General features: G+C 31.4%; 1 pseudogene; it reads right to left on the bottom strand.

Annotated features, from left to right (window-relative positions):
* Positions 1-1,360: 1,360 nt before the first annotated feature.
* Positions 1,361-4,678, bottom strand: part of LOC111619777 — a 9,533-nt pseudogene continuing 6,215 nt past the window's right edge.

The raw sequence follows: 4,678 nt of genomic DNA, 5'->3' as shown, positions 1-4,678 counted from the left end.
ACCATATTATTAGATGCAGCAAATGAGAAATTAATACATATTGTTTTCATAGACCACACAAGTTCTGCATGGTATGCAGCATCTCTTGGATTATATAAACAAAAACAGTTGCTGTTCCTTCTCCAGTCCCATTATCAGTATTATTTGGAATTTCATCATTTTTTGAGGGGCCTGAAAAACTATCACCTGGTGCAATCAATGTCAGGTGTAACTGTCTTGGACCATAAGCACAGGTAAGTTTTTGTTTCTGTTTGACAGTACCTCCATGATCAAAAAGTGCTTGTAAACCTATTTTTCACTTGTATTATGCAATTACATACTTTGCAAAATACGTCAGTGTCTGAATGTACAGCCCCTCGATGTGTGTTTCTGTCCGTGGTGAAGGGACCTCCCAGATATGGTTTAGTAATTCTTTTTTTCATCCCTGGGATCTGAACGCCCAACCACGTGTTTGCCGTGCGTGGTGTCCCGTATGCCGGAAAGGGGGATCCTGGTAGTTGAGGGACAACATAATGTCCCCAACCACTGCTTTGGCCCCTGCTTTGGATAAATGGGAAGCTCAAATCAGGCTCCGTTTGAGTCAATCGGCTGGTGATTGAGTCATCCTTGACCTTGGCCTGGAGTCAGCTGGTATGTCTTCTTTTATTCTACCATTTAGTATAACCCAATTATTATCCTGAACAAACTTCAATACAAGTTCACCAGTTGTATTAATCACTTTATCCTTATGTTAGATATTGCTAATATAAGGTCTATCTCTCTCATAGACTACATCCATCTTTTCTCCAATGCGACTATTGAAATCTCCCATGTTTTATCCTTTTGATTTACACTGGGCTATCGTGAAAATTAGCTTTTGCCTCCTAATCTTTACTGCTGATTTGTGTAAATGGTCGAAGATTACATTCCTCTTAAACTTGTTTAATAATTTTGGCTTTACTTTCCAGAATTCCCATAAAGTTGAATTTCTCTCATACACAAAATTAAGAGTTATTTTAACTATTGAATTATTTCTGCTTTTAGATATATTAACTAAGCCAACCAGATCACATTTTTCTAGACCAGGGGTTTTCAAACTTTTACACTTTTAGGAACCCTTCGAGCTCATGCTTTTCTTGAAGGAACCTCATGTTTAAGTAGCAGATAAAATGGTTTATCAAAGCTTTTTTCTACTCAAATTTGCAAAATTATTCTTGTATCTTTATTTAATCTTAATAAAACAATGAATAGTGAGGTAGCAAATCAGGTTTTATTTTATTTATTTTCTAGAATACATTTTATGAATAATTAACAAAAAGAACAATATTTTATATCATAACAAATTAATAAAAAGAAAATTCTTTTAATGACTTGACTTTGCTTATATTTTATCACAAAGCATTTTTACATCGGTAATAATTGTTGAAATCTGCAGCCTAATGTCATCTTCAGCATCCAATCTGTTTCTGTATTTTGTTTTTGTGGCAGCATACAAAGAGAGAGAGATTTTTCGCATATATAGGTTGATACAAATTACATTAGCTGTTTCACAGATCTTTTGGCAATTTCAGGATATTCATTTCTAATGTCAATCCAAAAATGCATAATATCAATTTGATTAAATTTTAGTTTCAATTGAGTGTCAGTTAATATATCAATTTGTTGTTCTCTTTTTTTTATTGGGAGTTTGGAGGTGTCACAGTCTTGAAAAGGATTCTGAATCCAAGATAATTTTTCTTTTTCAACAAGAAAATATTCAAGAAATGTTTCTTGCAGATCCGATAAATGTTGGACCAAATTATTTTTTACATTTTTATAAAGATTAGCATTACTGTCTATTAAAATATTGTGCAAACTAGGAAAGCATTCAATATTTTCTTTCAAAATGCAATCTGCCTAAAATTTCAATTTCAAAAGAGTAGTGTCAATTTTATCTTGAAAATATTGATATTTGTTCCTTCGAGTGATGTGTTGGGCTCATTTAAATAGGTAAAAATATCTGCTAGATATAACATTTTCTGAATACAAACTGCATCATTTAATTTTTGAGCTAATTGAAGTGCATGTTCAGATAAGAAAATTCTTATTTCATCTTTTAATTCACAAAATCTTGCTAACACTTTTCCATGAGATAACCAACGGATGTCTGTGTGTAACAGTAGTGTTTTATGTAAACTTCCCATACTTTCACACAATAAATTGAAAACTCTTGAATTTAATGGCCTTGATTTGATAAAATTTATAATTTTAACACAATCATTAAGTGTCTTTTAGCTCTTCTGGCATCTTCTTCACTGCAAAAGCTTGTTGATGAAGACAACAAGCTCTTGCAGTGAAGAAAAGCACAAGCTTCTCATGTGAGGATTTTTTTGTTTCATGCGTGCAACTATGCCGTTCAATTTACCAAGCATTGCCTTGGCTCCATCGGTACATACTTGATGACATAAATCCCAAGATATATCTTGCTTTTTGAAATATGAATCTATCAAATTAAAAATTTCTTCTGCAGTTGTTCTGGTTGGCAGACTTTTGCAAATTAGCATATCTTCTTGAGCAGCTGTTCCATGGATATATCTCACAATAATGAACTAGATCGCTAATCCAGCTATATCTGTAGTTTTGTCAAGTTGAATAGTAAATCTATGTTCTGAAGCTTGCAAACGTCTTATGAGCTCATTTTCACAAAAATTAGACATATCTTTAACATGCCTTGAAATTGTAGTATCCGAAAAGGGATACAATCAACTAATTTAGCATGTTCTTCCCAAATCATGGTAGTAACTACATCTTTTACACATGGCTTAATTAATTTTTCTGTGATCATATAAGCTTCACTCTGTTGAGTAATACAATAACTGACATGATATGATACTTCCAAAGCATTATCATTATTGTTTTTAACAAAGTTCATAAAGATCTTTCTTCTATTCTTCAACTCATTATGTTTTCTTTTAAAATACTCAACATTTTTATTTTGTAAAGTTGGATGGTTTGTTTCCAAATGTCTTTTCAATTTTGCAGGATTTAAACTGCTGTTGTGCATCACATGTTCACATTCAGCATATAACCCTTTTGGTTCATTTTCATCACTAATCCATGCAAAATCAAATTTTATGTATTCTTTATTATACTTCTGCTTTTTACGAATGGGTAAATCCAAATCACCAGATGACTTTTTGGTACTAACATCTAGTTCATTTTCAACAGTAGTAGCGAAACTAGTTCCCGCGTCCGTGGAATGAAGCTTACCAGTTTTCAACCACATATTCATTATTGCTACGGTAGTCTAATTAAATTGTAAATAAGTAATAAAAGTTATCAATTATGATATAAAAACAAAATAAATACTCACTTGTACGCTTGTATGTGATTGTATTTAACATACAGAATGAGATTAACAGAACTAATATGCGACATCATGCGTCTTGATTGGTGTATTTGAAGCACATGACTACCAAATTTCAAGATTTTATTTTATCCATAAAATATTTATTTATATTTATTTTTTAAAATCAACTGCCTTTTTATATCTAATTTATATTAATATTNGGAACTATAAAGATTTTCAAGAGATACTGTATAACAAGAATAAACTCAACTTAAACATAAGAAAAAATCCCCTCAGCCAGAGCTTTAAAGTAAAAACATTTTAACTGAAAAACCAATGATTCTGCAGATCAAACACTTTTTCTTGCATACTTAAAATTTAAAAAAATAAAACAATAATTGATATGTACCAAAAAACAAGGAAAAATGTAGGAAGAGGGGAAGAAAATTTTCGAAGGATTTGACTACAGTGGATAAATTATGCTTTTCTGTTTTAGTGCAATTTAGTGAAATTTTTTCTTAGCTATTAACGCATTTGTATTTTTTTCCCCTTTTTCTTTTGCTAATTTTCATATGCTTTTTCTTCCTCTGTTGTTTGTTTAGTTTGTATTTTTGTGGCACTTGAAAAAGGCCAAATGGCCACAGTGTCTTTTAAGATTAACGATGTGTGTTTCTCAAAGTGCACACATACAGTGGTACCTCAGGATACGAAATTAATCCATTTCGAAACTGAGATTGTATCATGAAAACGTCGTAAGGTGAATAATTTTTCCCCGTACGATTACATGTAAAACCAAATAATTCATTCCAACACGAAAAATGCACTCAAATTAAAGCTAAGTAGTCATTGAAAAAAAAATAACTTTAGTAAGGAAAACACTGAAAAATGCATTTTGTAGTTGTAAATGTATAAATGACCATAATAGAATAATAATTGATAAAAAAAAATGTAGTTTTATTTGCACTTTATCTTTGCGGATAGATGTCGGTGGAGGTGTAAATTGGTGGCAAAGGAGAAGGGAAAATGATACTAAAACTTATTGTTACATTATGTTATGTAAGTTAACTTAAAAATAATTTAACACTAATTTTTTAACTTTTTGTTTTATGTTTTATTTTTTAGATTTTTTATTCACTGCTTTTTGCCGTCTTTCCTTCACTTCCACTAGCACTTTCACTGGATAGAGGTCGCTTGGTAAAATATCTATCCAAAGAGGTTTGGCTTTGCCTACTTTTTAAAATGTTTCTAAAATGACTTAGGCAAATGTCATTATTCCAAGCAGCAATACGGCCAGTGTGAACCTTTTTGGGATGTTTCTTTTCAATAAAATCAGTCACTTTCTGATAATACCTCAAGATTTCCTTTATCGAG

This window comes from Centruroides sculpturatus, unplaced genomic scaffold (assembly GCF_000671375.1).
Source record: "Centruroides sculpturatus isolate CEXI.00-Female unplaced genomic scaffold, Cexi_2.0 scaffold201, whole genome shotgun sequence".
NCBI classification, from domain to species: domain Eukaryota; kingdom Metazoa; phylum Arthropoda; class Arachnida; order Scorpiones; family Buthidae; genus Centruroides; species Centruroides sculpturatus.
Note: the sequence above shows the minus strand (reverse complement) of the source record. Positions and strands in the feature narration are given on the sequence as shown.